Source organism: Empidonax traillii, unplaced genomic scaffold (assembly GCF_003031625.1).
Source record: "Empidonax traillii isolate 1590-97213 ecotype Southwest subspecies unplaced genomic scaffold, ASM303162v1 scaffold848:size342660, whole genome shotgun sequence".
Taxonomy (NCBI): domain Eukaryota; kingdom Metazoa; phylum Chordata; class Aves; order Passeriformes; family Tyrannidae; genus Empidonax; species Empidonax traillii.
Window position 1 is genome coordinate 49,060 of NW_020956041.1, and position 10,941 is coordinate 60,000.

The following is a 10,941-nucleotide window of genomic DNA, read 5'->3' on the forward strand; positions in this document are numbered from 1 at the left end:
CGATGGCGTCACCGCGCGGCGCCAAACGATGGCGTCACCGCGCGGCCCCTCCTCGCGCGGCCCCTCCTCGCGTGGTGCGCAGCGGCCGCGAGGGGGCGTCCGAGAGCCGCTGACACAGTCTGGGGCCGCTCAGACCTTCGGCATCCTCCGGAATCCTCCGGAATCCTCCGGCACCGCCCGGGCCCCCTCGGGACCTGCTGGGATCCCCCCGGGGCCCACCAGCCCCCCGCAATGTCACAGCTGAGCCTTTGGGCCAGGCAGCCCTTCCTCTCAGGCCCGAGGCTGCAAACCTTTGTGAGGAGAGGCCGGGAATGCGCCTGGCAGGTGAAACAACGCTGAGGGTTGTCATTCCCAGTGGGAGTTGCACTTGAGGCGTGCAAGAGCAAGCTCTGGTTAGGTGAGATCGTGATTATTGGCTTTTAGGGGGTTTCCCTGTATACTCCATGGGGTACCAAAAAAGTTTTAGTCATGAGGATGACTCATACAAGGGGTTTGCGTTGCCTCAATAAGAACAGTTGAGGGTTATTTGCCAGTTCCTTTTAATATTTTTTTTTTCCTTATTCAAAAAAAATAAAGGGCTGGGGGTAAAGAAGTAATTCCCTAGGTGTACTCTGGCTCTTGGTTTCGAAGGTGCAAACAGGTGTGCCCCACAGGATAATTAATCGTGGTTCACCTGCCCCTCCCCATAGGTCCTGTGTCCTGCACAACTCTGCCAATATTTTTTGTCTCATTAAACCAAGTGGTGTGACAAATGTGAAGAATTTCCCCGCGGCAGAGGTGTGTAATGTGAAGTAAAAGGTAAGAATGATGGGGGTTTAATATCCAGACTGATGGGAATTGATCCTGTTTTGTCCAACCTAGTATACTTTGCAGTTAAAATTTCTGAACCATAGTAGTGAAGCCGAGCTAACAGTAATGATCCCTATATGGTGACTGTCGTTTTCCAAGAGAGCGTCCCACTGGCTTTTCTCTGTGCAGTGCTCGCTTAGAGAATGAGGGAGGTGATAGATGTTTTTGCAGAGAAGTGTTTTTGCAAGAATAAGAATACAGTTGCCACATTAATTTGGTAACCTCTCTCTGCTGGGGAAAAACTGAGTTCATTCCTGCCGGCTCCCACGGACACATCAAGAGATAGCTTGTTCGCTCCAGCGGTGACTCACTTTCCTCAAGCCAAGTGGCACGCAGAATGTTGCTACCAAGTTATAAATCGTAATTAGTCTTAATTATCCCTTGACTCATTAGCTCCCTGAGAACACTATACCTGGAAAGAGCACTTTGTTTCTAGGCCCGTGCAATTTAAATCAACTCCCAAGCGCTTCAAAGGGTTTAGGCAGAAGCAATCAGAGCTGACAGCACTTTTTTTTTCTAAAAGAAGTTTTAATTGGCTGTTAAGTTAAAGCTTTGAAGCTTTGATGGGAGAAGTGTTATAGGTCAAATTAATAGGGAAAATTGAGAAACAATTAGGGCAGCTTTAAATGAATTACTTCCACTATTTGTTTTCAGTTTATTGACCAATTGTGTTGTATGTGTTCGGGATTGAAATTAGCCATCTGTGCGAGATAGCTTTGACCTAAATTGACCTCTCGGGTAAGTAAGTAGCTTGTCCTAATTCTTACACCGGACCTGAATTTTGCTGGCAAATAAGCTTAACTCGGAGTAAAGATCAATGTGCCTGCGAGGTTCCATACTTTTCTGTTGGGGCTGAAGCGAGCCGTGCAGGCAGAGAGAGGTAGGGAGGGCTTTCGCGGGGGTGGCTGAGGAGGTCACACGTGAGGGGAACTGCCTGTTGGCCCTACCTGCCTGCTGAGGGACTCATTTAGGCCAGGCAGCTCGGGGGCAGCTGCAGGTTGTGCCCGGCATGGGGGCGTGGCTGCAGCCCCCGGCAAGGGGCTGTGACCTGCCCCGTTACCTATGCAGGGCTCGGGGTCCTGCGGCGCCGAGACACGAGAGCCGGTGACTCAGCAGGAAGCTGCCAGACTCCGGGGGCACAGGCTGCGAGGGGATAAACGGCCGGGGAATCCTTTGTAGGGGGCCCTGCCCGAGGCACCGAGCTGGAGCTGCTGCTCGGTGTCTGCACCATGCTTAAATTACTTAAGGAACAAGAAGTGTGGAACTCTGCCACGGCAAATCTGGAGTCGAGCTGGTAAGGGAACTTGATCTGACTGTGTGAGATCCGACAGCATCTGTTGATGCGCTGCTCTGGTTTTTCGGGGAGCAACCGGGGGAAGAATAATGATCCAACCCAAATATCTCTTTTGATTTTCGCAGAATGTGAGCAAAACCCAAAGCGGTTCAATTTTAAAACTGAAAGAGTGGAAATATTCTCGGTGCTGATTTTTGAGACACTCCAAGTGTTTTCTCCGCCTTTCCTTTCCCTATTTGTAGCAGGCCCGCCTCAGCTGTGCCGCAGCGGGTCGGGAGGAGGCGGGGGCAGAGGTGGTCGACAGGAGGGACCCGAGGCAGGCGGCAATGAGGGCACAGCTCTCCCAGGCAGCATCCTCCCGGTTCATCCCCAGCTTTCCCTCCAGGTGTCAGCCTGGCTCCGCCGTGCCGCCGCCGGTCCTGCCTCCGCACCTGGACCTGTCTCCTGGCAGCCTCGGGCTGCCTTTTCATCCTCATTCCGTAGAACTTGAGGGCGCACCCGGCAGGGCCCGGGCCTTGCAGACACCTACCAGTGCACATCGGGGCGGTGCTGGTGTCCCTCAAGGTTGCTGTGCCTTCATGTTTGATGCTCTTCTTCTGAAGTGCCCAGCAAAACGCCGCCTCCTGAGTTTTGTTTGAGGGCTTTTCATAGGTTCGTTACAAGTAAAGAAATGGGAGGTGCCCTGGGACTCCTTTTGCCACCGTTGGGACGCGCTCCTGTGGGAGAACTCAGCTTGTTGAGAGTTTTCCGTAAAAGGCAGACTAGTCCGCAGGGATGAAATCTGTTATCAGCCTGCCTTAGTAGGGAGAATGCATTTGGGAACGTTGGTGGAAGGTATCCCTGTCTTTCTTTGTATCATGCCCATAGCCATGTCGGTGCATAGGTCGGGGTTTCCTCGCCTGTGACAAACACAGCTGTGTTTTCCCTGGGGATGAGAGGGAGGAGGGATATTTTGGAATGCTATGTGCAGCGATGTTTCAATGCAAAGCCTGTGGCTCGAGTACAGGCACTGGTTTACGGGCACAGAGACAGTGTAGCTGCTCGTGTGTGTAGAGTTCTGCTCTTGGTTCAGTATCCACGTGCACAGGGCCACGTGTGCACTGCGTGTTTGCTGACATGACACCAGGAAAGGGAGATACTAAAGCCCCTTGTCTTGTACAACACAGAGATTCTGTCTCTAGTTCTTGGAAGTGGCCAAAGCTGCTATGAAATGGCCTCTGGGGCGTTGGCACACCGGGGAGTCACATATAAGAAAATAAGGTTCATAGCTGTGTGAGAGTCAAAGAGACTTAGAGAGAGAGTGTGTGTGTGTGTAAGAACAGAAATCCTGGGACACCCCTGATCCACCAGCTCCCTTCAGCAGACAGCATTAGGAGTTCAAGTACCTTGTATTCAATAATGACCTTAATGCCGAGGAAGCTTGATTTCAACACCCTCCTCCCTGAAGGTCTTCCTTCCTCACACTGTCCCTGTTAGGATTTTTGTGGCTAAACTCTCCGTGGTTTCCTGCAGCTCCTCAGCTGAGTGCTGAGCAGCTTCCAGGAGCGCCTGAGACACATTGCCTGACATCTGCTGCGGTGGCTCCGGCTCTCTGCTCTCCCTGTGGAGAGATGCCGTGTGCTGTGTGCACTGAAGTGACTTGGTTTGGTAGGGCTCTTCCTTTCTTTTTTTTATTTTTTTGTGGGGACGTTTTTGTTTTCTGATTCAATCCCTTTGCCTTTCAGCTCCAGCTTCTGAATCTGGGCATCTGTCAGTGGTGCGATAAATTCTCTTTGGTGATAAGAGAACAGCTGCCAATAGCAAGAGCAGGGATGGCACTGGGGCTCTCTCCTGCTGTGCGAGCACTTGCAGTCAGCAGAACCTCCCTGTGCACACAATGGAGAAGGCACCTCTGCTGCCCAGCCCACTGCTCTGCTTCCAATTTAGCAACATCTTTTTCCTCCGTGTTGAGCAGATGCACGTGAACAATTGTGCAGCGTGATAGAGTCCTGAACCAAAAGAACTGGAAGTAATTGACAAATGGCTTTTTTCTGAGTAGGTTCTGAAGGTGGAAGTAAAGGAATTTTTTGGGGAACTTAAGGGATTTTCAGGGAAAGACGGAAGCCGTTTGCTGCGCTGCTTAATCGTGTGGGATGGTGTTTCCTGGTGCAACAGTCTGCTTCCAGTGAAAATGGTAGAATTAAAAAAACTCCTTTGTGTGGAGTCTCAAATTTTAGGAGCATAGGGTGTGGGGTTTTTGTTTTTCATATTTAAAGGTCTCCCTAACTCCAACCTGCCAATAAAATTTTATCCCACCTTGAATTCATGCTATGACAGATGGCATTTAGAGACCAAATGTTTTGACTAGAGAAGTTCTCTTTTTCTCATTGTGGTGAGTTTAGTTGATGTATTCATAATAAGGGTGATACTCCAGGAATTGCAGACAGCTTTGGTCCATAAGCTCATTTCACTTTTGGAGAAGCACGTGGGATTTGGACACTGCTAAAAAAGAACCAGACTATTCCTGTAGAAGTCCTAGGCTCCTTCACCTAGTCAGAGTCTGACAGTAGATTTCCCAAAGGGGATCGTGTTTTCAAGGCTCTTAAAAGTCAGAACAGGCTTTCTGTAAAGTCACCCTGTGGTTGTGGGTTTTGCTGTAAATCCTCACTGCTGCTGACTGGCTGCTGTGGGTAGTTGAATGTGTGTCTATGGTCATGCTTACAACTTCTCATTTGGCTCTGATGAGGATTTCTATGCTGAAATCAACTGGGCTCTTCCAAACTTTTAAGGCACTCTTACATCTGATCTGTGACGTTCTACTTTAATCCCAAACAAGGCCTGGGTACTGGCACTTGGGCTCATCTCACTGTACCTCCTTTTGCCTTGTTTATTCCTCATCTGCCAAGATGAGCACATGCAAATCATGATTTTTTTTTTTCTCTCCCCCCCCGAGTGTCTTGCTAAATGCCAAAATCTCTGCTAAGTAGCAGTGGTAGAGTTTGAAAACTGGAGATATGAAAATACAGGTTTGCCTTGCCTCTGAAAATGCTTCATAAAGATACAGGAAATGGGAGGAAATTATTATCTTTTTGCTGACTGCACTGTGTATATTTTTGCCTGCCTGCCAGGACTGGGTTTTTGCCCTTGCTACTCTGGTTTGTCTTAGGAGACTTTAGGTTTTCCTCAATTATTTTGATTACTAAAATTGGAATCACATCATCTTTTTGACACACAGTTCAAGTTCCCTCTCTCATCCTCGTGCTCTGTCTGGCTTCTTTAAGTCACAGAGACTCATAAGTGCCAAGATGTGTGGAGGATGCAGTGTATGGGAAGGGTGGAGTGCTGGGAAGTTGGTGAAGAACCAAGTACAGTATGTAGCCAAGCCCTCTGATTGTTTTTATTCTGTTATTTTGTAATGTCTTTTGTCTATTTTTCATGACAGTAGTTGCCCCGGTCCCATCTTGATGTTGACCTGGGAGGTCTGGAATGCTCCTCTTCAGCCATTGTTTGGACTAAAAACTCTCTGCAGAGAATAGAGGGAAGGAAATCGTAGCCTGCTTTCCTGCCCAATTTTCCCCTTTTTTCTTCAAATTATTTGTCTATTTTATCCATTAATTCCCTATACTTAAGCTAATATGTTGATTTTTAAGTTGTCAAACATTAAGCAAGGTCCATAGAAGATAGTTTCCCAGTCTTAGAAGTGTTTTTGGGGGATTTTGCTGTGCTGTTCTCCAGTTGCATCCTCTTTGCCATTTCCTTTGACTCACAAACCGTGCTGTGTACTGCGTCTCGTCAGTCATACAAGACTCATCAGCATGTTCCAAAAGTGGTGTCAGAGCACTTAGATTTGACCGGGCTTGAGGACTCTGTTCCGCTTCTGCTCCCTGCTCTGTGACCTTGGAATGACGGTAGCACAGTCTGTTCTGGGACAAACGCAGCAGTGACTGAACTCCCTGTCTGTGCTGTGCACGTTAAGCTGTGAGGACTTGGAGTTGTGGTACTCTCGCCCGAAGCCGATCTTGACTCTGTTTCTTGTTTTCCTCCAGTCTGCTGAGCTGATGGATGGCTTCTGACGGCGTTCCTGCCGTTGGAGTGACTGCTGCAGTGCAAGCTCCTTGCTCGGCAGCAGACGGGGCGCTGGAGCCTCTGTGGTGCCAGCCTGTGCCGTGTCACTGGGAAGTGATCTTAGCCACGAGTGAAGGGTGCCTCTTCCCCTGCCGACAGCTGCTGCTCTCGACGTCTGAGCGGCAGCAGTGCCTTGGGAGAGCCTGCAGCTCATCCGTGCTGCCGGGAGGGGTTTGGAGCGGGAACCGGAGCACAGTGTAGGAATGGGGAGCTGCTCACAGCTGTCTGGCCTGTCCTAAGGCCGTATGTCATGGATAGCCATCAGGCTTGGCTACTCTGGGCATTCCTGGCAAGCTGGGATTTTTTTCGGCAGCCTCACAAGGAGCTGAACAGCCGCAGATGCTTCCTCCTGACTGGAGCTGGAAGTTTGAAGGGCAGCTGAATTGGCTAATGTTGGTGCTTTGATGCAGAGTGTGAGAAATGGTGATGAGGCATGAGGCAGAACAGCTTGCTCGATTGCTGCTGGAGTGACTGTGCAGTGCTGACAGTAGTTAAAAACATGGCTTTTGTGCATAGGCTTGGTTAATATATAGGACTTGGAAGGCAGCTCGGAACAGCTATGGGCAATGACCACAGGCTCTCTCTGTCTCTTTTTAATAGAGTCGCTTCCCTGCCCAGAACTGCACTTTAATTTCCAGTCTCTTTAGGGTCATTAGGAAAGGCTGACATTTTGGGAACATTTGTACAGTACAAATATGAATAACGGTATCCATACTTTGTCAGACAAGGGAACGTGCAATGAGGTCAGGATTATTTTCCTGGTCGTTAGCAGCGGTAGCATTTCTGTTTCAAATATAAAACATGGCGTTCCTTTTGCTGGAGAGTTAGTCCAGAACAAAGGCTCAGCTGGAGTCTCTTATAATCAAGACATACTGGATGGGCTGTGCTTTCTTGGGGCCCCAGGACATGACTGTGTTGAACTTCTCAGAGGAACCTCTGCTGCAGTACAAAAACCATTTTAAGAGCTCTTGTTCTCTGCTTGGCCCTCTCTTTTGTGTGTTGAGCAGGAAGAGCAGATAACTCTGCCACCTGTGAGAACTCTGGCTAGGCCTGACAAGGCAAACACCACGCAGAACCTGGCTGCCACCTTGGATCTGGGAACCCGCCATCCTGCTTGTGTTCAGGCAGTCCAGTCTGCTCTCATCCTCACCCTCCTTGAGTATCCAGAAGTGTATCAGCAGTTCAGGGAGCGAGACATCTTGGTTCCTGTTTGGCCTTCCTGGCTGTGCCACTGCAGGAGGCAAAATCCCAATGGAAGCATTGCTGCAGGCAGCTGGGAAGGGCTGTGCTGTTCCTCGGGTCATGGAGAGACCTGCTGCTGCCAGCCAGACTGAGAGGGAGCTGCAGGATGGGCAGCAATAACCTGGGAGAATAGATGACCTTGGCTGCATGTCCATCTCTCCATATCCAAGCAGTTTCAACTTCGTGTCAGAGTTTTTCAGACAATTTTGTCAAGCACTAATTGATGTGCCGGCTGTCTGTAAGGTGGGATCAGATGGTTAGTGATCAGTTCCTCCCTGGGTGATCCCACTGGCTTCAGGGGGAATTCTTGTTTTAGAGGGACATTCGCCCATAACAAAGGTGTCCTTCCTGAGGAGTCCCAGCATCTCTCCTTGCACAGTGCACATGGGGAATGGTAGAAGAGACAGTGATTCTGGGTTTTGTTTAGCCTCAAAGTAGTCAGCCTTGTGTTCTCCAGGTTAGGACATGCATCAGCTCAAGGAAGCGGATGCCAAATGCCCGTGGAGTTCGCTGAAAGAATATTTATCAACATTTCTCTCCACCACATTTCCAAAAAAAAAAAAAAACAACAGGAAAAAAGACCTGCAGCCTCATTATTATTTCAGTGTAACTTGTGCCATGAGGAGATCAAGCAGGCATGTCAGTGTGGGACTGTCAGCGTGAAGGGACCAACTGTGGCTGTGTGTGCAGGCGAGTTCTGGGCACACCACATCAGGGGCACTGCTGAGGTTCTTCCAGGCTGCTGGAATGCCTTTTTTTTTTTTTTTTTAATGGATGAGTAAATTATTAGGATGTGGACTTGTCAAACAGACTTGCCAGGTTTTCAGCAGTCATCCCAAGTGGACTGCCTAAAAAAGGGCTGGCACTGCATCACATGGAATGACCGATGATATGTCATATATTTTTAATGGGCAAAATGTTTTAATAAACATTCTGCCTCCTAAAACACTGGATTTTAAAATAGGTTTTAGCCTTGAGCCATGTAGCTACCCAGCTGTGAATTTTATAAGGCAACAATCTCCACATCATTAGATGTTATGACTGATATACCAGTGAAGGCAATAGTAAGTATTTCCACACATTAAAAAACTTTCTGATAGCAGTTAAAGGAAGTATGACTCTACTTGGAAGATTTTTTCAGCTCAAAATTAAAGCCATTTTCTAAAATTATCAAACTGGACATGTACTGTCTTCTAGTGAACTGCAAGTTCTAAGTATTCAAGCCATGCTGATTGTTGCTCCTGACCATTTTAATCACATTGCCTGATACTTTTGGAAATCAACATTATTTTTCTTTTCATGTGATTTCGGCATCTCCAGCCAATTAAAATTCTGCTGAAATATTGCTCAATGGGGCAGATGAGACTCCAGCTTGATTCACTGCAGTTGTCTTGCTTCATAGGAGAAGCCTGCTTGGGCTGTTTGGTTTTTTTTTTTTCTGGGTTTTATTTAGTGGTGTGTGGGACCAGATCTCGAGTTGAAAGGTGATGCAGTGACCCCTTTTTGGACAACTGAAGTCCCTCATCTAAACTGACCTCTGTGCAGTGGTCAGTAAATCATACAGCCTGTTGGAGATCTGTTCCTCTCAACGTAAACCCACTGCAAGTCAAACATGGTCCCTCTTGAAAATGCCACACCTCTTATCCCCCACAGACAGTGAGATCAGTGTGTCTGTGTCTGAAAGAGAGGGCTGGTAGAGATGAGTTGCTTCTTTGTCCTTGCAGTGATTTGCACATGGGCTAAGGGAGTTCATAAAGTTGAAAACAAGGGCTATTGTTTCTGGGCTCTTTGCTGTTTGAGGTGGGATAGAGCAGATGTCTTTTCAGTGATGATTTTTATTTTAGGTTTAGCATTGGGGCATTTATTCACTTTACAGAAAAGCCCCTTTTTTATACAGAAGGCATTCTGTTACAGTTTCAGTAGTCATTCAGAAATTCTGCACAAAGTGTTTCTTTTAGTAGTGTACAATTACTTTCAAGCTGTTGAAGGTGACAACAGGCTTTCTGTCATGTTCTTGTAGGATAGAAATAGAAACACAAACATGGCTTACAAAATCTGACTGGAACTGATATCAGAGAGGTATTAATCTTTTAGCTGCCAGCTCTCTGGTGAGCTGATAGAGCTGTAGTGAACAGTTTAATGGCTTAGCTGGGTCATGTCAGGTTTTTATCCTGGTGTCTGTAAAAGTGTTTCTAGAAGTGCAGGAGGAAACTTTTCAGTGCTGCTCGGGCGAAGATTTGTTTGATTAACAATTAGGGATTCCAGATAATTAGGCTTTGCTTTTAATATTTGGTATGTGTCTATTTTTAGTGGCTGAACCATTAAGAGCCTTGAAGAGAACTTGAAGACTTTCTGGTGCAGTTTCACATATTTCTTGCATTTAGATGGAAGGTAACCTTCCTTCCAGAGGGGAATGAGTTGCTGTTGCTCTGTAGTTTTGGCATTATCCATTGTGGTGATGGCCAGGGAGAAGAGAACTCGGAGATCCTGGCTGTGGGCTGCTATAAGGGCAACTGGCATCCAGCAGCCGGTGTCCCACTGAGCTTTCAGCCCTGAAGCCGTGTGGTGTCTAAAGCACTGCCAGAGATTTGTGCAGCCTTTTCACCTGTGATCCTGAGCTGGCTTAGTGCTCTATACCATTGGATTTGGCACCGAGCAGGATAAAGCTTTCCTACAGGTTATCTCGTGATGGGATCTTGTTTCCTGCCATTAGCCGAGTATCGCTCAGTCCCATAGCACTCCTCTGCCCGTTCCTCACGTGCTGGCTCTAAGGAGCAGTTAGTTAAATGGCAAATAAATCTGATTTCTTTTAGATGAAAATCGAGTCAGGTAAGTTGCTGCTTGTTTTGCTTTGACTGCTGTGTCTATTAGGCAGTGATTTCTTGCACTTCCCCGTTGCTGCTGTCACCCCTCATAAACTCCATTCCCAGGGGCCTGACAAACTTGTATGGCACTGTAGAGGAGCGTAGCTGCCCTGCCACAGGAGGGTGTTCCTACCCTGACTGCCTGGCCTTGCTGCCTTCCCGCTGCAGCGTGGGCAAGAGCTGCAGAGCTGGGTGCTCTGCTCGGCCATGGCAGGGAGGGCCATGCTGGGTGATGGGGAGGAGAGGCTGCAATTCTGCCTCTGCCGTGTTGGTGCTCAACCTCACCTGGAGTGGGCAGGGCCGGCACGGTGACCTCTGTCCAGGTTTCTGTGTGTGCCAGGTGTCCCTATGGGCTGAGGGAAACCATTTGGTGGGGTGAGGAGAAGGGCAGAGGGACCCCGCGGTGTGGCAAGTGTCCTCAGCGACCATCTCTTCCTCCCCAGCACGTGGAGTAGGGATGGGTAATTCCCTTCCTCCCCGAGGACGAGGAGCTGTGCCAGCACCTCTGTCCTCTGCCGTGGGGCACCACGTGACCCCCCCAGTTTCCAGATGCTCCCTCGTGCCCTGCTGCGAAGGCAGGAGGGCAGC

At 48.6% G+C, this 10,941-nt stretch overlaps 1 long non-coding RNA gene across 2 annotated transcripts in view; it reads left to right on the forward strand.

The window, feature by feature from the left end:
- LOC114067024 overlaps positions 1–10,941 on the forward strand; it is a 51,030-nt gene that overhangs the window by 386 nt on the left and 39,703 nt on the right. The window contains exons 2-3 of one of the 2 annotated variants that reach the window (XR_003573298.1): positions 690–798; positions 7,947–8,821. This is a non-coding gene — a long non-coding RNA (uncharacterized LOC114067024). Of the gene's footprint in view, positions 1–235; positions 325–689; positions 799–7,946; positions 8,822–10,941 lie in introns of those variants that run through there. The other variant, XR_003573297.1, reaches the window with a different exon arrangement.